We start from the raw sequence: 24,904 nt of genomic DNA, 5'->3' as shown, positions 1-24,904 counted from the left end.
CAATCTGTCTTCGATGGAAGTGCCACCGGATGTCCTAGTAATAAGAATATGGCAACAACAACACAAATATACATGGTAAGACAAGTATTTGTCTCAAAGCAGTGTGTTATGAGGTACAATTCAGAATCTAATTCTGACCTTGATGTTCCAGTTGAGCTGATGCTTCAGGATTGTCAGCCTAAGGAATCAGTAAGGCAGGATTAAATTGGAACTGGTCAGCCATAGCATGATCAGAATAAGCATGGACATAAACCACAGGTAACACCTATTTAGAGCAGACAAATGATGAGGCACAAACTCCAGGCACAAGGGATAGATGCTTACAGAGGTGAGCAGAGCAATGCTCCTCAATGAGGCTCCTTGCAAGGCAAAAGACAAGCAGACAGCCTGTTATATTGCTGCTTTGCTTGCATCTTTCTTTAAATCAACCATTTGGATTTTGTAAGTTTTTTCCCCCTTTCTTTGTTTTATGATTCTTTAACTAGATGTCTACATAGTTTGGCTTTCTGTGACTCTCAGAATGTATTTGGACTATGCTATTGCTTCTTGGATTGCAGTTGGCATTTTTCAGGCAACCACTCTCTGTCCGTTGTTATTCAGAATTAACAGAATAACAGAGTTAGAAGGTATTTGGAGGTCTTCTAGTTCAATGCCCATCTATTGCTTCTTTTCCTGCCTTCAGATGCTTTGGTGAATAGGTTGAACCCATCTCCATTTTTGCAGCCCTTAGATATTGGAACACTGTTATCATGTCATTGCATTCTTCTTTTCATTAGACTAAAGCAGACTGTCAAACTCGTGGCCAGATGCATTGTGTGTTGGCCATGCCCATACCTGGTTTAGTGAAGGGGGAAAAAGTAGTGATACATCACATGACGATGCCATGACAATGTGAGCTTGACAGTCCTGAATTAGACATACCCAATTCCTTTAACTGTTCTTCATATGTTTTAGCCACCAATCATCGTTGTTGTTCTTTTCTGTATTTTCTAGATTCTTAACCTCTTTTTATGCCATGATGACCAAAACTGGATACAATAGTCAAGTGTGGTCTTATCAAGGCATTATTAAGTGATACTAATGTTTCACAAGTCCTTGATTCTATGCCTCTGTTAATGCAGCTCCACCAACACCATTAATTGGACCAGAACTAGACTGACAACTAGTTCAATTCGTGGAGCGGAAGTTTAATGAATGGGGAACATACATAACTGCTTTTGTCAAGCTTCTTAATCTCAAAGATGGATGTCATCCTATTCAACTTTCCATTAGAAGCATGTAATATTCAATAAATATGTAAACTGAATATGTAATAATGGTGTGTTTAGGGCTTGGTTTGATAAATTAATGAAAAGGAATTAATAGTATGTCTCTCTTCTGCCTATAAATTTAATCATTTATACATAATAATCCTATACTATTTCTACCAGTGATAAAATTATTTTTCAATTACCATCTATTATTGGAAGTTATTAAAATTATTATCATTATTTATGTTGACTATTTAAAATTCAAGAAGGAATACCATCTTCTGGAATTTTGCTTTAGTAATGAGATCAAGTTCCAGTCTGAAAAACAACAAAAAGCAAGCTTATCCTCACCTTGTCCTTCAATGGTTTCTGTAAATAGGAAGTTTTGAAAAGTGTGAACAACATTATTGATTTATCTATTTCAGCAAAGGATAGCTTTTTGTTGACTTAATTCTGATTTTTTACTGAGTTAAGGATCCAATTAAAAATGTTCAAAGCAATTGTTTTACTGGTCATTGTCTAGAACAGAACAATTTTTTCATACAATCTTTATACTTTTTAGGAATTTACATAAGTTGTAGCAATATAGAAACTTTATATATGTATGTATGTATGTATTATGTTTTTTCAATTACTAATGGGATTGAATATACTGTTGTAGCAGCTAACTGGATGACTTTATTGAAGTTTGCTTCATTTGCTTGTTAAAAGTTGAAGGGGCATTATTACTTCGATAAACAATTTCAAAGGAGGTACTTTGCATGAATCTTTGCCAAAGCAAAGTACCCCCTCAACACTTGTCATAATACTTCTGTACACACAATCCACACAGAACTGTGCATTATGAAGAATCCTATCAGATGATAGCAGATGATAGATGGGGTTTTTCACATTTTACAATGAGTCTGGATAGGTTGAGATGGACATTGTAATTACAGTCCTCTAAGCCAATCTGATATAAGGAAGGGAATATCAGCCTTGCAGCCAAATCGAAATCACAGACAGATCAACTAACTTTTCTTTTTGTAAAACTTCATTGACAAACTCTTAAAAGTTTGAAGGTACAATCTTCTGCCCATCTCCTTTACAGTTTGAGAAATTAGGAATGGTTTCTTCTGAACCTCTTGCTCCACCCATTATCCAGTTGCATGGTATTCTGCCCATGTGTTATTATTCCCTTATCAGCACTTTTTGGTCCAGTCTTCTAAGGTCAGAGGAAAGGAAAAGAGAGAAGACGAGAGGATAAAAATGCAGTGAGTGCTTATTTAGGTAAATTTGGATAAGTTTTATATCAATACATATTAATATAATTGCTAAAATTCTACTTTAGGAAGAACTCAATGCCTGGCACCTATAAAAAGAAAACCAAAGGAAAATCTAATATCTATTTTGCAATCTTGACTTTTATTGTTACTTTAGTGATTTTTACTTGTGATTTTTACTTTAGTGACTGTTACTTGTGACGCCTCACCTTTTGGGGTGGGGGCCACCCTGAGCCATGTCGTACCAAACGGTACCGAAGCACCAATTGCATTTTTTTCGAGAACCTTATCAAAGACAGAAAGAAACTATAGTCACCTAGACAAGGAAGCCCTTGCAATTGTATCTGCAATCAAAAGTTTCCACGAATATGTATATGGGAGATCATTTTCCATCATCACAGATCATAAACCATTACTTGGCATCCTGGCAGGCGATAAACCTACTCCACATATTCTATCCCCCAGAATGATGTGGTGGTCGGAGTTCCTAGCTGCCTACGACTAGCAACTAAGGCATCGCCCTGGAAAATCTATTCCTCACGCGGACACCTTGAGCCGCTCTTCATTACCCGAACTGCAAGATGACCCAGCTCCCATGCTACCAATACTACAAATCGAGACAATTCCCTCACCTCCACTAACTGCGCAGGACATCGCCTTTGAAACCAAAAAAGACTCATGTTTGGCACGAGTTCTCGGTTGGGTGGAGAGGGGATGGCCAGAAAACAAGCCCAAGGAAACCTTTAAACCCTTCAAGAACAGACAGACAGAACTTTTCTCACAAAAGGGGTGCATATTATGGGGAGACCAAGTGGTCATACCAGTTAAACTACAAAAAAAAGTCCTACAAATACTACACGATAGACACCCAGGCATCGTGCGAGGAGCTACGCCTGGTGGCCAGGTATGGACAAACAAATTGAAACCTGGGTCGCCTCCTGTAACAGATGCCAAGAAAACTGCTCAGCCCCACCAAAAGCTCCACCAGCAGAATGGGAAACACCCAGAGGTCCCTGGTCACATATTCATATTGACTTTGTGCGACCTACTAAATGACACACTTTCCTAATAACAGTAGACGCATATTCTAATTGGCTTGAGGTTAATAAAATGAAAACAACCACTACAGATGCAGTCATCAAGAAATTAAACAGACTCTTTGCAACACACGGCCTACCCGATGTCCTGGTCTCCGACAATGGGCCCCAATTTACTGCCTTAGCCTTCGAACAATACCTAGCAGAACGAGGCATCCGACACGTACTCACATCGATGGCTCATCCAGTGGTGAATGGTAGGGCTGAATGAATGGTTCAGTTCACAAAGAAAACTCTACAAAAAATGGAACAAGGAAAAATCCATGATAAAGTCACTAGGATGCTCCTTCTCCAGCACATCACACCTAACAGCACGACCAACAAGAGCCCAGCTGAACTCCTGATGGCCAGGAAACTCAGATCACCTCTAGACTGGTTACACCCTGCTTACACCCTGGAAAAACCCCTGGGCTCCAGCAGCAAGCACCGTGCCTTTAAGGTAGGAGACCTTGTATTTGCAAAAAACTTTTCAGGGGATCCCCTGTAGATTCCTGCTCAAATAACTCAAGTCACGGGCCCCCACTCCTACCGCCTACTGACCACTGATGGCAGAGCATGGAAATGCCCAACCTCAACACCAGGGGGGGAGGGGAAGCTGTGAGTCCTATAATAGAACCTACACCTGTCCCATCAGAACTAACCCCGAGATCACCACATCATAGCTTACAATACTTACCAACCGTAGTTGAACCTGGGCAAACGAACACTTCACCTAGAAGCAGCAACCAAGCAGGTTCAGCGAGCCCAGGGAGTCATAGCAGTAGCAACGAAGCTGATGACTCAATCACCCCGAGGTCAGCAGAGGAGAGTCACAACTATGGCACCGGTTCACAGTTCCAGTTAGATCCAGCAAGCAGTCCGTCTGAACCCGAAATTGAACACGGACAATTGGAATTATGCAAGTCTGGTAGACAGGTATGAAGACCCGCCTACCTGCGAGACTACATAACCCCGCCCCTTAAACAGAACCGAGAGGGGAGGGGTGTTCTGGACTAGCAGGCTCGAAAGCCTGCAACTCTGATTGGCTCGCTAATAGCGGATCATGATTGGTCACCCAGACTGATTTGATTGGCTAGTAAACGGGCTGCTGCGATTGGCCCAACCAAGCGCGGTAAACTCAAATCGCCGTCATTGGCTGCCTAGCCACAGCCAGCCTGATATAAGGGGCTTCTGCGGCTGGGATAGTTTGCTCAGATCTGAAGTCACTAATAAAGAGCTGTTGTTGCTATCTGAGTCTTGTCTCCGTTCTTGGACCTATCCTCCCAGATCTAACAGATGTGCTTCTTTCAAATGTTATATTCCAAATATTTGAACATTTCAATGAAACAAATAATATACAGTGACACTGTGGCATAATCAGTGGTGGTATTCAGCCAGTTTGCAGCGGATTGGGTGAACCAGTAGGAAGGATTTGGTGTGGGTTGCCGAACTGGTAGTAACTTCTGGCTGGCCACACTCCAAATCTGGCTGCCCAGTCACCACTTGCTCTGCTCACTCGATGCTCACTTGTGTGGTTTGCCCGATGCTTGCTCACTCTGCCCAGTCACTCCTCCCTTTCTATGATGCATGCTGGGTCCTTGTGGCTTGCCATTCTAGCCTTCCCATGTGGTGCCTGCACCTCAACTGAGCAGCCCTGATCTGCCTACTGTTCACAGGTAAGCCTGCAAGTTGCACTAGCCCCCCACCATTCCCGGATTTGGCAGGGGTCCCCATTATTCCCAGGCTCAGCTGGCTGGCTTCCCCACCGGCGTGGCCCCATCCCAGATGGTGGCACTGGCTGGGGCCTAGCTAGCTGCCCCCTCCCACACTGTCCCTGTCTGGCTTGCTTAGCCACCAGCACCGCTGCTCCATCCCATGCAGCATTCGTGACCTAGTAAGCTTCCCTCCACTGCCTCTGGCCTCCAGTATGCCTGGCTTGCTGGTGGCAGAGAGGAAGGCAAGCCAGGGCTGACCCATCACCTCTTGGGTCTTCATTCCCTGCCTGGATTCTCCACAGTTTCTGGACCTTGCCTGCTAGGGGTGGGTGCGGGGTGGGGGATGCTAGGGAGCATGACGCTACCTCGCCCATATCGCCCCTTTGTCTACGGCCCCTTCCCTCTCCTTCCTGCTGACCTGCATACTTTGGGCAACTGCAGGCAGCCACTGAGAATGCTGTGAGAGAGCCTAATGCTGACAGCGGGGAAGGAAGATCCACACCAGGTTTGCTGCGATCAGCCAAAGGGCTGCCTGGGGGGCATGGCGAGGCTCGGCTGCGTTTTGGGCTTAGCTTCAGCTTCTGTGGGACCTTCCAAGTGGGAGGCCTGAGAGAAAATGCCTCGCCCGAGGTTCATCTGCTCTCCCATCTGCCAGTTGGGCTGGCCTGGAAGCAACATGTCCCCTTTTTGCAGGCTGATGCGGGATCCAAGGTGGGGTGGAGGTCGAGCAGGTGGCAGCCCAGAGCAGGGCCCAAAAGGCAGTCAAGCTTCACTAGAGCAAATCTTCCTTCCCCGCCATCAGCCATACTTTCCAGCCTATGGAATTTGTACTGATGTCACAGTGGGAGCCTGCACTCTGCCAAAATGCTCAGTCCAGTGAGGGGGGGATGGCTGCCCTGGGTGATGCAGGTGGCATAGCCTCATGCTTCCTAGTGGCCCCCCCACCTCCCAGCAGGTGAGCCTCAGCAGAGAATCCAGGCAGGGGATGTGATGCAGGCTGGCAGGGAGGGAACCGAGTGGCAACAACTGTGCCCTGGCTGGTTTACCTTTCCCTCTTCCACCATTTTAAAGGGGGAGGGGCGTGTTTCATGGGAGAGTATGATTGCTCAGCTTTAAGAAGAACTGCAGGTTAATGGGACTGGGTGCTAGCAGGCATGGGGGAAAACCAAGAGAAAGGGTGAGCATGGCAACCTTTTCCCACCTTTCTGGGTATCCTCAATACTCCTCATTGCCCAAAGAGGCTGTAACTTAATACCCAAACAGAGATAATGCTAGAAATTGACAACTAAAGCTGCTTGAACAGTGGGCCAATAAGGGTCATGTGGGAGAAGTTTGTGTGAAAAGACGGTTGAGAAACCAAGGAAATGGTTAGTGGGAGTGAAGTGGTGGGGCGGGGAGCGGGGCCGAGTGCGCAGAGCAGGTGAGGGGCTTTGTGTGGGGGTGTGGACTTGATTTCGCTTTCTGGCCTCATTTCTTGCATCTTTCTTGCCGCTCTTTTTTTTTATTGGTTTTTAAAATGAACATAGACAAACAAAACATAAAAACATCAAGCCATCTTCCATATATACACATACAGTGTGCCGGTTGGTTTACAAATTCTTTTGTGCTTCCATTTCGTAGTCTTCAATTACAATTATATTGTATATATTTTCATATTTTCAATCAAGTATTAAATACATTAATATCATTGTTCATCAATCATTTGACTATACTTTTATTCATTCATGTTTTAGGAAATAATCATATTTTGTTTTATGACAGTTCATATTACCATCTCAAATCCATCCTACAATCATTTTGTAGATATAATAAGAAAAGAATACATCTTTATATATTTATTATTTTCTAAGAATCTACATATTTCATTACCATGTTTTATTGTTTAACCATTGATAGAATAGATCCCAAATTTTATAAAATTGTTTATCATCTTGTTCTCTGATTTCAAATGTCAATCTACTCATTTCAGCACATTCCAATATTTTCTTAATGATTTCCTCCTGTGATGGTATTTTCTCATTTTTCCAGTTTTTAGCTGTTAATACATTTACATTCAGGTATTTCAATTCTTTACTATATATTTCAGGTAAAATTCCCAATAAAAATATCTCTGGTTTCAAATCTATATGCTTTTTTGTCATTTTTTTCCAACCATGTGTGGATTTTAGTCTAATATTTTTTAGCATCCGCACAAGTTCACCACATATGGTAATATGAGCCAGGTGTCTGATGGCATTTCCAACCTTTTTCAGATTTGTTCTTGAACATTCTTGCTATTCTTGTTGGAGGAAAATGCCACCTGTAAAACATCTTATACAAATTTTCTTTATATGCTGTTGACATTGTCATTTTATAATTTTGAGACCACAACTTTTGCCATTTCTCTAAATCGATCCCATATCCAAAATTCTTCCCCCAAGCAATCATAGTTTCTTTAACTTGTTCTTCTTCTAGTTTAATTTCTAATAAATATCTATACAATTTTTTAATCACCTTTTCATCAGTACCTGTCAAAATCTTATCTAAATCAGTCAGTTTATCATAGAAACGTTCTGTTTTAGAGTCTTCATCATACCTTGAATGTATTTGCACATATGAAAACTAATTCATCTTTATACCTTGTTCCTCTAATTTTTGTATAGATTTAAGTTCACCCTTTTCATTCAATATTTCACCATATCTAACTGTTTGTTCCTTTTTATATATTATAGGATGAGAAAATGCTTCAATAGTCGATAGCCAGACTGGAATTTTCAAATAACATTGTCTTTTAGTCTTTTCCCAGTTTAACCACAGAGACTCCTGTATATAATGTCTTCTAAAATACCCCTGTGTTTTAGTTCCTTTATACCATAGAAAAGCATGCAACCCCCAAAACAGATCATGTCCTTCTAATGTCAACAATCTAGTATTTCTTAATGTTATCCATTCCTTAACCCACATCAAATTTGTTGCTTGGTAATACAACTCCCAATTAGGCAAACCAAATCCTCCTCTTATTCTAGCATCTTGCAAAAATTTTAACTTTATTTTCGCTTTCTTACCTTGCCATATATATTTCAACACAATTTTATTTAAATCTTCAAAGTAATCTTTTCCAAGCCTAATTGGAATTGTTTGGAACAAGTATAAAATTCTGGGTAATATATTCATCTTGATTGTTGATATTCTCCCTATTAATGACAGTTGTAAATTCTCCCATTTCGCCAAATCTAGTGCTATCTGCTGTTTAATTGATATAATTATTCTCTTTTAGTGTACTGCATCTTGCTGTCAAATATATCCGCAAGTACTTGATCTTATTCGTGACCTGAATTTTCAATAGATCTGCCAGTTCTTCCTTTTGTCTTAATAGCATATTCTTTGTCAAAATCTTTGTCTTATCTTTATTTATTTTCAAACCAGCCACCTTTCCATATGCTCTATCTTTTTTATCAATTTTAAAGATGTTTCTAGTGGGTCTTCTAAAATGAAAACCAGATCATCTGCGAATGCTTGCAACTTAAATTCTTCCTTTTTAATTTTCATCCCTTTTATATCCTTTTCTTCTGTAATATTTCTGTTTAGCACTTCCAAGGTTAACACAAACAACATAGGTGATAGTGGGCACCCTTGTCTTGTTCCTTTTCTTATATCAATAGAGTCTGTCAGTTCTCCCTCTATCATTACCTTTGCTGTTTGCTTATGATATAGAGCTTCTATTGCTTGAATAATTTTTTTAGGAAAGTCCATCTGTTCCAGATGTAATAACATGAATCGCCAATTCACATTATCAAATGCCTTCTGTGCATCTAGAAATATCAAAGCCATTTGTTTTTCAGGGTGTGCCTCGTAGTATTCCAGAATATCCAAGGTTACTCTCATATTATCTTTAATTTGTCTCTGGCAGAAATCCATTTTGATCAAGATGGATAAAATTATTTAAGTATTTTTTAAGTCTTTCTGCCAATATTGAAGCAAAAATGTTATAATCTGCGTTTAGTAAGGAAATAGGTCTATAGTTCTTGATTTGTAATGGATCAGCCTCCTCTTTTGGGACAAGTGTAATATAAGCTTCTGACCATGATTTAGGTATCTTCTTCTTTAACATAACTTCATTCATAACTTCTAGCAATGGAAGGTTCAATGATTCTTGTAGTGTTTTATAAAATTCTGCCGGAAGTCCATCTGGTGCCTTTCCATTATTTTGCTTCTTGAGTGCTTCAGTTAACTCCATCATCGCTATATTGCTTTCTAACATTGTTTCAATCTCTTTAGCTATCTGGCGTAAATTAGGGCAGAGCTGGCATCGCGATGATACGGCATGAGACCTTGGAGGTCTGAGATCACTGCTGATATCTTTGCTCCTGGAGGGTCCAATTGGATCTAAACCATCCCGAAGAAATGTTGAATGTAAAGAGCGCATCCTGTCAATCCCAGGGATACCGCAAAGTCCCTGATAGATCCAGGAGAAGCTCTTTTTGCCAGCGGCAAAGAGGCAGCCATGAAAGCTGCTGAAGTTGGGACAGCTTTGAAACGAAAGAGAACAGAAAGAGAAAGTGTGCTGGTTTGGTGAGAACTTTTTCTTTATTTTAAGATTTGAAAGGACACCCTAAGGAAAAGAAAGAATCTGTAAAAGTTTTGACAGAAGTGATTAAGTGGCGATTTTAAACAGGAATGTCGAAGTAATATGTATATTTTTTTTCTCATTGCTGGATTTTCTACACATGATTTTATATTTTGAAACTGGACTGGTTTTTTTTTCTTCTTTCACCTATTCTTTCTCTCCTTTTTGACTTTATAATATTCTAGGCTAGAGACTCCCTTTTAGTCATCTTTTTAAATATCTTTTTCCCTTTTTAATTAATTTTTATTATATTTTGTTTGGAAAAGGAGGGGGAAAGTGAAAGCAAAGAAACTTTGTAACACTGCCAACTAGAGGCTTGGACCAGACAAAGTTGAGAAAGAACTGAGACTTCTTTTCAAGGACATTGCTATTTGATAAGATAGGGGGAAGAGCATGGGAGAGTATTATTGCAGGTGCTCTTCTGGGTTTCTATAAACAGCTGGAGTCTGGTGCTGAAGCTTATAGAAAAAAAAAAGGTGATAGACTAGAGAAAAGAGTTATACATTTTAACAAAAGCCTTGGATAACCAAACAAGGTGCAGTGTGCTCTTTTTATTTTTTTTAAGCTGCGCTATTTCTTACTTTAACAAACCCCCTCCTTACTAGTTTACTTTTCGTAATAGCTATTTGGATTTTTGGCCTTCCGGAACTTGTTTTATTGTTTCTTTTCGTTTTTTGAAGTCAAATTTTTTACATTTGCATTTTATTTTAAAAGAAAACCTTTAGTATTAATCATTTCCTTCCTTTTCTTTTTAAGGGGGTAGTCTCTTTTTTTTTTCTCTCCCTCCCTTGTATTTTTTTTTACCCTCCATATTGGTTTTTTTTATTTTTTTATTTTTTTGTGGCTTTCTTTTTTTTATGCATCCTTTTATACCTGAGACCTCTTAATTGGATTAAGGTGTTGAAGAACCTGAAGAACTTTCCTTTTCTCTTTTTTAGTTTTTTAGTTTTTTACTTTTCCGTCTTTTTCAGGATTTAACAGTTTTTTCTTTTTGTGTGTGTGTTTATGGTCTTTTCTTCCAGTTTTGAGTTTTTACTGCTATCTAGCCAATCGAATGGATTAAGGTATACAAGAACCTGAAGAAATATTATTATTATTATTATTATTATTATTATTATTACTATTTGATTTCTTTTTTCCTACTATTTTTATTTGGAATTGCAATTGGTTATTTCACAAGTGGATTAAGGTCTAGAAGAACCTGAAGATTTTGAATTGTCTGAAATGAGTAGGAAATTAATAGCCTCTGGTTCCTCAACTTCTACTTCTTCCTCTTCACCATCTGGATGACAACGTTCAATACAGACAATGTTACAGCAAGAAAAAGAACAGGAAAAAGTGACTCTGCAGATGATTATGCAAGGAATTCAAAATATTCAAATAAGAACAGAGAATATTGAAAAGAGAACAGGGAAAACTGATGAAAAGGTGGAGAACATTCAACAAATGATGATGAAGTATGATGAGAGATTCCAAAAAATTGAAGAAGACAAACAAAGAGAAAAGAAGATTGGAGATATTGATAGCTGCTTAAATGTGGTTGAACAAGATAAAAGTGGGATGCTGAAGATGGGAGATGGACAGATCACAATTTTATCTCAGATTCCAAAACAGAGGAAGAAAAGGGACAGAACCTAGCTGAGATAATGATAGAAATTTTGGCTGAAGCTTTGGAAATTACTAAAGAGAAGATGATGGATGGAATAGATGAGGTTTATCGAGTCTTCACAAGATATGCAATGAGAAATAGCCTACCAAGAGAAGTTCACATCAGATTTACAAAGAAAGCCATTAACACACAAATATTGCAAGTGGCAAGAGAGAAAACATTGAAATATAAAGACAGGGAGATTGTGGTTCTGAAACAAGTACCCAGAAGAGTGAGAGAGATGAGAATACCGATTTCTGACCAAAATGCTACTTAAAAAGGGGGTGAATTATGGATGGCTGATTCCAGAAGGTTTAATATTCACATGGCAAGAACAGAGACATAGAATTGACTCAATTGAGAAAGCTGAATCATTTTACACAGAATTTTTTGGAGGGAAAGAGGAAAAGGCAGAAAAAGAAATCTCACTAATTGAATTCCAAGAGGACTGCCAAATGGCTACTGAAAAAGAAGAAGGTGCAGTAGGTGGAAAGGTGGAAGCCAAAGAACAACGTGAACTAAGATCTACAAGAGCTGCTAAACCTAACTATAAAATATAACCATGGAAGAGAAAAAATTGATAACAATTAATATAAATGGACTTAACTCAGCTGTTAAAAGAAGGAAAACTTTCCATAAATTAGAGAAATTAAAATTTGATATAATCTGCCTAAAAGAAGTACATATCAAAAAGCAATATGAACAATTGTTGATACAGCCAAAATTAGGGAAAATATTTACTTCTTTGACACAATGCAAGAAAAGAGGAGTGGTTTTATACATTAAAGATATTATCCCAGCGAAATTTATCTATACTGATGACGATGGAAGAATACTAATGGTGGAAATAATGGACAATAATATGAAAACACTCCTGATTACAATCTATGCCCCAAATGACAATCAAGAAGAATTTTATAAAAAATTACATATGAAAATAATTGAACTGGACTGTGCTAATATAGTTATGATGGGAGATTTTAATGAAATCATAGATAATAAACTGGACTATACAGCACAGAAAACAATAAAGCAAAACAGAAAGACTCTCCCTAAATCTTTTTTTAAAATGGTAGATGAAATAAACTTAAAAGGTACATGGTGAGAAATAAATGCTAAAACTAAACAATACACTTTCTATTCAAATAGACACTTATCATGGTCCAGAATAGATATGATATGGAAGTCAACAAAATTGATAGCTAATATTCAAGAAATAAATATTGGAATAAGTACTTCGGCAGATCACAATCCAATGACAATTAAATGGAAAGGACAAAGAAGAAGATCTAGATGGACGCTAAATAATACTATATTAAAGGAAAAAGACTTCACACAGTGGATCGAGAAAGAACTGGCTTTCTTCTTTAGAGAAAACAAAAAAAAGAAGATACATCAATCCAGAACGTATGGGATACAATGAAGGTATATGCTAGAGGCTTGATAATCAACTACACAAGGAAAAGAAATACCATGAAAAGACTAGCCTCTAAGGCATTAGAGGATGAGTATAAAGGACTTGAAAAAGAGCTACAGAAAATGCCACAGAAAAAGGACATTAAGTTAAAAATGGATATAATTAAACATAAAATGGGTCTAATAGAAAAAGAAGAATTAGCACAGAAAATCAGAGGTGCTAAACAGAACTACTTTGAAGATGCAAATAAACCAGGTAGATGGTTAGCATATAAATTGAGAAAGAAGAAAGAATCAAGGAAAATATTGCAATTAATAGATGACCAAGGCCAAGTTTGCTATGGTACTAAAGAGAAGAAGGAAATCATATGAGACTATTATGGGAAACTATACACACACGAGAATATTGATGAGGAAAGAGTTAAACAGTATTTAGAGAGTGCTAATTTCCTCGCTGCTCTCTTTTCTTGTCAGGCCATATTAACCTCCTCCTTTTTTTGTGGTGCCTAATGGTGAATAGGTAGAAGTTGAACAAATGAAGCTCCCCTGCCTCCCAACAATTGCCAAAATGCTTGTTCGGTGAGGGACGGGTGGCTGGCAGAGGGGTGATGCAGGCAGAATAGCCTCGTGCTTTCTTGTTGCTCCCTCATGCCTCTTGGCAGGCAAGCCCCACAAGATGCTGGAGAATCTGGGTAGGGGATGAGATGTGGGCTGGCAGGGAGCCAAGTGGCAACAGCTCTGGCTGGCTTGCCTTTTCCTCTGTCACCAGCTGTGGGATAAAAGTAACATTTCAAGCAGTTGGGAAAGCCAAATCTTTCCCTAGCCCAGAGCTGCTGGGGGCGGGGTACGACGCTGCAGCACGAGCCTCGCTTGAAGTTTCCAGCCCTTTCCTTTTCCCAAAAGCAGGAGGGGAGGAAGTCCAACCTGCAGCCCCTTTGTTGGACTTGGAGCCTTGCCTGCTGACTTTTCCAACATGGGACTGGAGACTGGCCAGGAAGAACCCTCGTAAGGAGTGGCACTTGAAAATGTGTGTGTGTGTGTTTGTTTCAGGTGGGCACTTGGAAGTGTGTGTGTATGTTTGTTTCAGGTGTGTTTCCTCTCCTAGCTTTAGAAGGAGAGAGGGAAGGAGAAAGGGAAGGGATAGAAAGACAAAGAGAGAAAGAGAAAGAGAGAGGGAAAGAGAGAAAGAGAAAGAGAGAGGGAAAAAAAGAGAGAGAAAGGGAGAGGAAAAGGGAGAGAGGGAAAGAGAGAGAGAGAGAAAGAAAGAGAGAAGGAAGAAACAAGAAAGAAAGAAAAGGGAAAGAAAAAAGGGAGAAAGAAAGAGAAAGGGATAAACAAAGAAAGATGGGATGGAAGGAAGGGAGAGAAAGAAAGAAAGAAAGAAAGAAAGAAAGAAAGAAAGAAAGAAAGAAAGAAAGAAAGAAAGAAAGAAAGAAAGAAAGAAAGAAAGGAAGGAAGGGAGCAGGAGGGAGGAAAAAGTGAATGAGATATATGAATGAATGGATGGATAGATAGATACATGGAAAGAGGGAGGGATGGAGGGAGGGAGAAAAAAAGGAGAGGAAGGAAGGACACAAATCCTGGCTTCAGAAGACTCTTTGAAATAGTACAGGAATCTAGGGCTGGAAGGGATCTCAGAGGTCGTCTTCTAGTCCAAGGATTTTCAAACTTGGCAAGTTTAAGATTTGTAGAATTCAACCGCCTTAGCTAACATGACTGGAGGAGGAATTCTGGGAGTTGAAGTCCACAAGATTTAAAGCTGTCAAGTTTGAAGACCCCTGTTCTAGTCCAACCCCCTGCTTCACCAGGAAATCCTTACAGAATCATAGAATAGCAGTGTTAGAAGGGACCTTGGAGGCCATCTAGTCCAACTCCCTGCTCCAGCAGAAGACCTTATCTCATCTGGAATCTGGATTATTTTGGTGCCTCTAACAGAGAGGAAAATTGGCAGAGGAGTTTACTAGGACAAGGCTGCCATGCAGAAGAAGGCAGATAGTCTTTCACTTATGACCACAATTGAGCCCAAAATTTTGGTTTCTAAGCAAGAGCGTTGTTAAGTGAGTTTCATCACATTTTACTCAATCCATGACATCTCCTGGGTCTAATGGTCATGTGCAGGCTAAGGAAGTAAATCTGAAGCTGTGTGCAATGTTTTAATGTACAGAAGTTATCTATCTATCTATCTATCTACACACTACACATGTATGTATGTATGTATGTATGTATGTATAAAAGAATAGTTAGGTTTACCTTCCTAGGTCAAATATAAGCCTATTGCCTGTAGTATAGTGGATAATGCTGCCCGCTGCAAGTATTGAAGGCTGATTTAAGGGCCGATAAAACAGCTTTTCTGGACAGAAAGAAATAGATATAATATGATTTCTATACTAGGCACATACAAAACTTGGCCAGAAAAGTTAAAATCAACAAGGATTTGTTGTTTGCTTTATTGACTTTTGACTTTCTGGATAAATGAGGACTTCTACTATGCATGGAAAAGTAAATATATTCATCCTCTTTTTAAAAGCAGTCCTCTGAAAATGACCAAGCAGAAAGGGAAGCCTTACTTTATATGTAAAGCTTAACTTCTTTGGACCAGAATCTCATTTAAGGTACTTTAATTCCCTTATGATATTCCGTTACTCTTTCTTTGGTGCTTCTGCAGCGCTTCTTCACACTGTTTGGTATATGAAGCAGAACATTGACTCAGAAATAGATTGCTTTGACAGAGGACATGTACTTTAACATTCTGAGGGAAAAAATGAAATGAAATCCAATGTTGCACTAGCATGACAGAATGTTCTTCTTATCTGTTTCCCTTCCTCCTCAGAAACAGAGAGAGAGAAAACAGTGTTCTCAATACTGGCAGGATTAAGGTTTGTGTACTTCAACTTCCAGAATTCTTCTACCACTTGAAATTTTATAGGTTTGAGAAACACGCTGTTAAGAGTAATGAAAAATCCCCAGAGCAGTTTTGAAGGTCCATGTATCCGGAAGTCATGGTTACAGACCAAAACAAAAAACAAAAACGGATTTTCTCCTTTAAACAGGAAAGTTAATTTCACCAATTCTTCAATTTAAATTGTTACATTTACTTCTACAAAGTCTAATATCACTTGGCAAATAGTTATAATGTAAGTTATATAAAATAAATAACTTTACTGCATGTATATGCTAAAGAAGCAATATTTGTTACCTTTATTTGTACGGAACTTACAACATAGATTCAAAGTTATTTCATCCAGAGAACTGCTTAATAAAAGAATCTTTGTCAGAATGATCATACAGAATGAACTGTAAAGAAGAATGAATAATCCCAGTAGTGACTTACTACATTTTTTTCAGTTCTTAATCTTATGTTAAATTTAATTTGTCACATTCCTCCATTATTTGAAAAAAAATGTTAGTCTCCTGGAAAAATACTTATTTCGCAGTATTTTATAATTTATTTTGAATATTTTATTTATAGTTCATAGTGCTTTTGCACTTCATTTTTAGGATGTGGTATTCTTATATGCATTTTCTTTTATCACATGCATATTTCTATACTTTTCACCTTTTTTTCTATAGCATTATGTTGATGAAATTTCATTACCATGATACCTGAATTTCCTAAAATCAGAGAATATTATTAAAAAAGATCTGATGTCCCACCCAGTTGAAACCCTAAAGTAACAAAGGATTCCCCTGTAGCTACATTCTGAAAGATAATATTCAGCTTCAGAAGAAGAGTCCAGCCAAGGTAATCTGTTCCACTATTGAACATATTTTACCATTAGGATATTTTTCTTGATATAAAATCTGTTTCCTTCTATTTTAATCCATTATTTCTTGTCCTTCATATTCTATAACAATGCTGAATAATTCTGTCCATCTACATGATACTCAGAATCTTGAAAACAGCCCTCCCCTCCACTAGCTACTCTTTAGAGTACAAATATCCCCAAATGCCAATTTTTGGTCTCCCTTTCCCTCCCACTTAGCTTGTTGGTTGCCATCCTGATCACACTCCATTTGCTAATATCTTTCCTAAGATGTAGTGTTCAGTAGTGGACCCAGCAATCTATGTATGATCCAACAAATGCAAAATACAATGAATAATGACATTTTAACACTGTGGTTCTTTTGATACAGCTTAGAGATTTCGATTTTGTGGTTATTGTCATTTGTTTGAGGCTGTCACATTATTGGCTCACGTTCAGGTTCAAGATCCTACTAATTCTATAATGCCTTCAATTTTTCCTACACAAATTTAGAACTTTACAAAATATTAGCTTCATCTTGTTTGTTTCTGTCCATTTGTCCAGCTTTTTGTGTCTTCATGATAATCTGCAAAGTCAGCAGTAATGCTTTTAACAGCACATTTAAGTTATAAATATGTTGTACAGAACAGTATTAAGAATGGAACCCTAAAATTTCAGCCCAGCACAGGGACTTTGATTTTTTTAGGCAGGGTGTGTGTGTGTGTGTGTGTGTGTGTGTGTGTGTATCCTGTTATAAAACTTGTCATACCACAGAACACAGTGATGGAAGCAAGAATTGCATAGACTTCCAACAAAATGTTTTAATAGAAAAAAAAACTTCAAAGGCAAGGTATAGAATCTTAGATATTATTACCGTAACTTTTTGCCAGCTTTTATTACTAAGCTCATTAAGGAGGAATTGCTTTGAATGTTCTACTTTTGGGGATTTTTCTAAGTGGTATTCAGCTGCTACACTATTTACGAGATAGGAATCAACTAACTCATAATCCATCTGTTTATTGTTCATGTCTGTAGTTTCTCCTATTTATCAGTCTTCTCACAATCTTTCATAGAAGATTGGACTAACTTTTCATTACTTGAAAAACCCTGTCAGAGTATATTCATGAACTGGAATAGAGCATGGTAACAATGTCAGCCAATGAATAGGCATAGCAACTAAGTCAGCCAATGAGGACTGTTGTAGAGCGGCGGAGGAACGAGGCTGAACCAGAGTGAAACGTAAAAGGCTTTATTGCAATGAATAAAGGGTTGCCGCGTCTGCCTTCTCGCTAGGCAGGCTAGCTGGCAGCAACGGGGCTGGCACTGCTCGACAGCCGCCTTTTATAGCCGGCTGTCAAACGGTGCCAGCCAATGGGAGCGGCTGGTGCTCCCGCTCAAACAGCGGACCTGGTTGGGGACTCCAACCAGTCCCAAAGACATAACACTCCTTTCCCCCAGCTGGGAGCATGCGTAGTCCTTCAGGTAAGTTGGTTGTCTGCGCTGGCGGCCAGAACGTCGCAACCCGGGCAAGCTGCTGGCTGGCGTCAAGTCCTTGCCCCCAGGAATCATCTCGGAGGTTGTTGGGAAGTGGGTTCGGTCAGGTGTGGTGCTCTGTGAATTAGGTAAGTCCCCATGTTCGGGCTGACCTTGGCGAGTCGCTTGGTCCGGCCGGCAGACAGGTTCGCTTGGCTGTTGGTTCGGTGTCCCTTGTTGACAGCTCGGGCCCTCCAGCAAACTCTCCTGGTCGATGGGGTAGATCGGATCCTGCAGGGAGCTCCCGACTGGGTAGGCTGGTACCGGCAGGGAGTCCTCGGTGCTAGGAGGTTGGGCTGGGTTGGTATCAGTTGTGCTTCTCCATCGCCTTCTGAGCTGGTCCACGTGCCTACGCCACAGGCGTCCGTCTTCCAGGAGGACCCTGTAGGATCTAGGACCTGTGACTGACACAACTTGACCTGGTACCCACAGAGGATCCCCTGCATAATTCCTGGCATACACCAGGTCATGCAAGGCAAAATCCCTGACCAAACTGTCAGATCCTAAAGGGGTGTCCGGGCAGTAGTGGGGGTGCAACCTGTCCAGGGTGGTCCTAAGGCGTCTCCCCATCAAGAGCTCGGCAGGGGATTTATTTGTAGCGGTGCATGGCATCGTATGTTGGCTCAGGAGGTAACGTGACAGTTTGGAGTGCCAGTTTTCCTGGCCAAACCTGGCAAGTGCCTCTTTTGCTGACCTGACTGCCCTCTCAGCCATCCCGTTACTAGCGGGGTGAAAGGGGGCTGTAAGGATGTGTCTGATGCCCAAGTTGGCAACGTACATGCTAAACTCACATGACGTGAACTGGGGGCCATTGTCAGACACCAGTGTGTCAGGGAGCCCATGGGTAACGAAGAAGCGGGTCAGGGCCTTAACAATTGCTTGAGTGGTTGTCGAGGGTAGTAGGGCCAAGTCTATCCATTTGGAATAAGAGTCTACTACAACCAAGAAGGTCCTGCCATGTACTGGTCCAGCCAGGTCGATGTGCCCACTTGGTAGGCGTGGCTGCTGGTGGGGCAGCCCTGGTTTCTTGGCAAGGTTGGCATGAGCTTACCCAGTTGGAGATTTGGGCATCCATGCCGGGCGACCAAACGTAGCTGCGGGCCAGAGCCTTCATCCTTATGATGCCCGGGTGGCCCTCATGAAGTACCTTCAGGATGGGTACACGAAGAGTGGCTGGGATGACTTCCCTTGTCCCCCACAACAGACATCCTTGTAGTTTCGACAATTCCTGCTTACGGGTTTTGAAAGGAGCAAAGTCAGTGGTGTATTGTGTTTCCGGCCACCCACTTCCCACCCAGTCCATAACTTGGGCAACTATTCTGTCTTTTTTTGAGTGCGCAGCAATGTCCTCGGCTGTAACCGGCAATTTAAGTTCGTTAACTTCAAAAATGGCATGAACAGGTGCTGGGTCTTCGACTGGGACTGGTAGGGGGCAGCGACTAAGGGCATCGGCGTGACTCAAGTTTTTTCCAGGGTTTTTTCCAACTTGAATGAATAAGCGGCCAGGAACAAAGTCCACCTGGTCATTCTAGGTGATAGTACCTGTGGGGTTTGCTTATCCCCTGATAACAGCCCCAGGAGTGGTTTATGGTCGGTTATAAGCTCAAAATGGTGCCCAAACAAAAATTCATGAAAATTTTTTACTGCAGCTACTGCAGCCAAGGCCTCCTTATCAATTTGGCTGTAGTTCCTTTCTGCAGTAGAGAAGGTCCTAGAGAAGAAAGCGATTGGTGCCTCGGAACCGTTGGGAAGCCTGTGGCTCAGAACAGCCCCAATCCCAAAGGGGGATGCATCAGCAGCTAGGACCAGGGGAAGTCATTGATCAAATTGGATTAAGACTGCATCAGATGTGAGTAAGGATTTGACTGACTTGAAGGCATGGGCTTCTTTGGGTCCCCAATGCCAGGGGGATTCTTTGTCTAACAGTCTGTGTAAGGGTTCAGCAATAGATGCTTTGTGCGGGAGAAATGAGGCGTAAAAGTTTAGTAGCCCCAGAAAGGCTTGGAGCTCCGTCTTGTTAGTTGGTGTAGGCGCCTCATGGATAGCCTTTACTTTGGATTCGACTGGGTGAATGCCAGAGGCATCTATCCTATACCCCAGAAAGTCCACTTGCCTAGTGGCAATGGCGCACTTCTCCCTTTTAAGTTTGAGGCCATGCTGCCTAAACTTCTCTAGGACTGCTCTGACCCTCTGAATGAGCTGAGGTCTGTCAATTGCTGAGACTAAAATGTCATCGAAGTAAGGGACAACCCCCGGGAGACCTTGGAGAATCCTTTCCATGAGGGATTGGAATATACCCGGGGCTACACTTACGCCGAATTGGAGGCGTTTGCACTTGAATGCCCCTCTATGTGTGACTATGGTTTGTAACTCAGCTGTCTGATCATCCACAGGGAACTGTTGGTATGCCTGGGACATATCTAATTTGGCAAAGATGGAGCCGGGTTCGAAGGTGTGTAACAGGTGTTGAATAACAGGGACAGGGTAGGCGCTGACCTGTAGATAACGATTGAGGGTGGTCTTATAGTCTGCGCAGATTCTTAAACTGCCATCTTTCTTGAGTGGAGTTACTATGGGGGTCTCCCATTTGGCAAAGTCAGTTGGTTCTAACACCCCTTGCTTTAGTAACTTATCTAATTCTAAATCTAACTTGGGACGGATGGCGAAAGGCACTCTGCGTGGCTTAAGGCGAAGAGGAATTGCCTGGGGGTCCACAGAGAAGGAGATGGGGGTGCCAGAATAACAACCCAGCTCGCTGCTAAAAACATCAGAGTAATCTGAGAATAGGGCGTCTACGTCAGAAGTTGAGACAGCATGGATCCCAGTTACACTAAGGCCGAGGAAGGGGAACCAATCTAGCCCCAACAGACTGGGGAGGGCACCATTAACAACCACAAAGGCAAACGGCCTTTAAAGGCTTGGAATTGAACTAAAATCTTGCCTTTCCTGAGGACAGGAATGTTCTTGCCCTGGTAGTCCCGCAGTGTCAGGTGGCATCTCTGCAGCTTCTTCTTCGCAAATCTGGGATGAATCTTCTTTAGGGTTTCCCAGGAGATGATTGAAAGTGCAGATCCCGTGTCTACTTCCATCCTGCAGGGCTTACCTTCTAAAGAAACAGAAATACTGATTTTATTAGGAGTCTGGGAAGTTTGGTTAGCGTGGTAGCAGATATAGCAGTCCTCCACTTGCCTTTGGAAAGTATTAGGTGGTGGAGGTCTTTGAGGAAAGGTTCGCCCTGCTAGGCAGATTCTAGCGAGGTGGCCTTTCTTTTGACAATTCAGGCAGATGGCGTTCTTAAACCTGCAGGATGCCCTAGAGTGGGAGCCTCCGCAAGCTAGGCAAATGGGAGGTTGCTTGGGGGCGAAGTTGTTTCTCTGTCCTGCTCCTACCTGTGAAGGGTTTTGTTGCTTAAGGCGGTTAATGTCTGTTGAGTCTATGGGGTCTTCTTCAAGGAAAACTTCCTCTGAATGGATGGTGGAACTGCTGGGTTTTACAGGAGTTCCTTGAATTTCAGCTGCTGATTGGGCAGAGAGCTCAGCAGCTTGGGCTTCCTCCACGGCTAAAGCTAGGTTTAAGTCCTTTTTTGCTAGCAAACGTCTTTGAAGCCTAAGGTCTCTAACCCCACAGATGATCTGGTCTAATAACATGTCTTCTAGGTAGTCTCTGAAACCACACTGTAAGGCAGCTGTCCTCAGAGCTGCCACATACTCATTAATTGACTCTCCCTCAGCCTGTTTTCTGGTTCGGAAAGCATATCTCCTGGCTATCTGGGATGGCTTAGGTGAGTAGTGGTTGGAGAGGATCTCTTGGAGTTCATCCCACGGAATGCTCCTGATAGCGCGAGGAGCAACTAGTGCTGTAGCGGTGTCAAAAACCGCAGCCCCACAGTAGCTGAGGAAATAGGATTTTTTCCTGTGCTCAGCAGCATCTGCTAAACCGATGGCATCGAGGAAGTAGCTGAAACGGTTTTTGTATGAGTCCCACGTTTCCTCGGCTGGCTTGAATGGCGGGAATGTCGGATTGGCATTCATTTTGGAAACGGCAGGGCTCGTCCCTTCAGTCTTGATTCAAAATTCGCGCTCTTAAAAGAGCGCTTGCGGCTGCGCTTATCAGGCGGTGTCTGTCTCTCCGGCTACGGAGGCTTTTTTTGAATTTCGCGCCCTTTGTGAGCGCCGGCGGCTGCGGCTTCAGCACCCGTGACTTCGCTCTAATGACTACAGCTCAAACCCGGAGGCTTTTTGAATTTCGCGCTCTTTGTGAGCATCAGCGGCTTCAGCGCCCGTGGCTCGCTCTATGTGGCTTCAGCTCTTCGGAATCGCACTACTGGTAGCCTCTGATCACATCCCGCCCTCGTCGCCAGTGTTGTAGAGCGGCGGAGGAACGAGGCTGAACCAGAGTGAAACGTAAAAGGCTTTATTGCAATGAATAAAGGGTTGCCACGTCTGCCTTCTCGCTAGGCAGGCTAGCTGGCGGCAACGGGGCTGGCACTGCTCGACAGCCGCCTTTTATAGCCGGCTGTCAAATGGTGCCAGCCAATGGGAGCGGCTGGTGCTCCCGCTCAAACAGCAGACCTGGTTGGGGACTCCAACCAGTCCCAAAGACATAACAAGGACTGTTTCGGAATCTGAAACTAGAATTAGCCTAGGTTGGAAACTGAAACAAAAAGTAGCCTAGGCATGGCTCTATGTTAAGCTCTGCAGCTCTGAAGCTATGTTGAGCTATGTTTACTGTCTATTAAAGATGAAACTGCTTCTCTCCTTTGCTGTGTATCTTGCTTGCCTGCTGAACTAAAGTGAAACTGATGTCTGTTTCTGAGCTCCCAAGTTGCTGCTGAAGTTACTTGCAACAGTTACTTGCAACTTGTTACTTGTGTTTGAGTGTGCTCCATGTTGGAGAAATCTACAACTTGTTTGTAAAATCTACTTATTATGTTTATAAAGATGTTAAATGAAGTATCAGCCATCTGTGTTTATTTTTCTGGTGCTGAATTATCGCTGCAAAACTTTGAATAAACCCATGCTGACTACTATGAAGCAATGCATTCTTTTTTATAAAATGTTCACAAACGGACAGTTTAATAATATTTTCCAAGTATCAGTGTCAATCTGAGATGCAGTTTCATGAGTTCTATTTTTTCCCTTTTTAAAGATAAGACTATATTTGCTTTTCTCTTATATTCTAGTGCAGTGCTGACCCTCTACAATTTGCTAAAGAATACACAAAGGTGCTGAAAAAAAATCTTCAAATTTCTCAAATATAATTTCTATGTTTCGGGAATTTTGCATTTCTTTATCATCCTCATGTAATTCCTTATTATCTCTTTACTTGAGTAACTTGTTCTACATGTCCTTCAGCACACTGGTACAAACTTAATTCCACAGTATTCAAAAATATTGCCATTTTTATATAAATACACAATTTACACTGCCTGGGACATTCTGTGAATATGGCTATAGTTTCATCTTTCTACATAGTGTGTTTTGTGATAGCTTTATTGTGCTGCATCTACCAGAATATGTGTATAAGACATAAATGATGTCTACAGCTTGGCATAGCTTAACTTGAGACACCATTGTCAAATTGTTAAAATGTCTGCTTTAGTAAAAATCTGAAGTTAGAAAATAAATGACTAGACAAGAATATGCAAGCATTAAAAAATTTTCTGTCATGGGTTACCTATTTAATAAAATACAATGCAGATAATTAAGATGAATTAATAAAGGATGCCTATGTGTTCCTTCCAAGTAATCCCCTTTACATTAGTAGTTTCTCTCTCCACTATAATCCACTAAACAAATTTTATTAATTTTTCTACATTATTGAAAAAAATATGACAAATACTAATGCTTCAATCAGATTATTTCTTGAAATAAATTTATATCATGGTTGTCTAAAAATAGCCCTTTCTATAATATGGGAGGCCACGATGGCTTACATGGTAAGACGCTGGGCCTGCGCACCGCTGATGTCAGCAGGTCGGTGGTTCAATTCCTGTGAGTGAATAAACCACGTAGGGACAAGAAAGGAGCCTCTCCAAATGCCTACCTGCATTCAGGCATCCTGCAGGTAAAGATAACACCACCTGAAAAAAATCCTTTCAGTTTTCAGGCGATTAATCTATTAAATTATTAAGTGTGAGAGCCAGTTTGCCATAATTGTTAAAGCACCAGGTTAAAACTGGGAAACAGTGAGTTTAAAGGCTAGGTAACTTTAACCCCAGTATCTCAAAAAGAAGGCAATTGCTGGCAAGAAATTGCATTGATTTGTCCTGGCAATTGCCATAAGTCATAAATATCTTGTAGGGCACCCCCAAACAATTATGACATAGAAGACCAAAAACAACTGAATGCCTTCTGACAGCTACACATGATCCTACCTTTTCTGCAGTGGCATGCACACCATCAATAAAATAAAATACAGGCTGAATAGTCAAGACCTTGTTGATGATCCAAACTCTGTCAAGGACCTTGGAGTACTCATCTCTAATGATCTAAGTGCTAGAGCCCACTGTAACTACATAGCCAAAAAGGCATTAAGAGTTGTTAACCTAATCTTACGTAGCTTTTTCTCTGGTAATATTACACTAATAATGAGAGCATACAAAACATTTGCTAGACCAATACTCGAATACAGCTCATCAGTCTGGAACCCACAT

At 41.0% G+C, this 24,904-nt stretch overlaps 1 long non-coding RNA gene across 1 annotated transcript in view; it reads left to right on the top strand.

Moving 5' to 3' along the window:
• The window catches only part of LOC148125294 (uncharacterized), an 83,516-nt gene that overhangs the window by 23,983 nt on the left and 34,629 nt on the right, over window positions 1–24,904 (top strand). Inside the window, exon 2 of the long non-coding RNA XR_015744415.1 lies at window positions 16,544–16,715. This is a non-coding gene — a long non-coding RNA (uncharacterized LOC148125294). The remainder of the gene's footprint in view (window positions 1–16,543; window positions 16,716–24,904) is intronic.

Source organism: Pseudonaja textilis, chromosome 7 (genome assembly GCF_049901715.1).
Source record: "Pseudonaja textilis isolate UNSWEBS1 chromosome 7, rPseTex1.2, whole genome shotgun sequence".
Lineage (NCBI taxonomy): Eukaryota > Metazoa > Chordata > Lepidosauria > Squamata > Elapidae > Pseudonaja > Pseudonaja textilis.
Note: the sequence above shows the minus strand (reverse complement) of the source record. Positions and strands in the feature narration are given on the sequence as shown.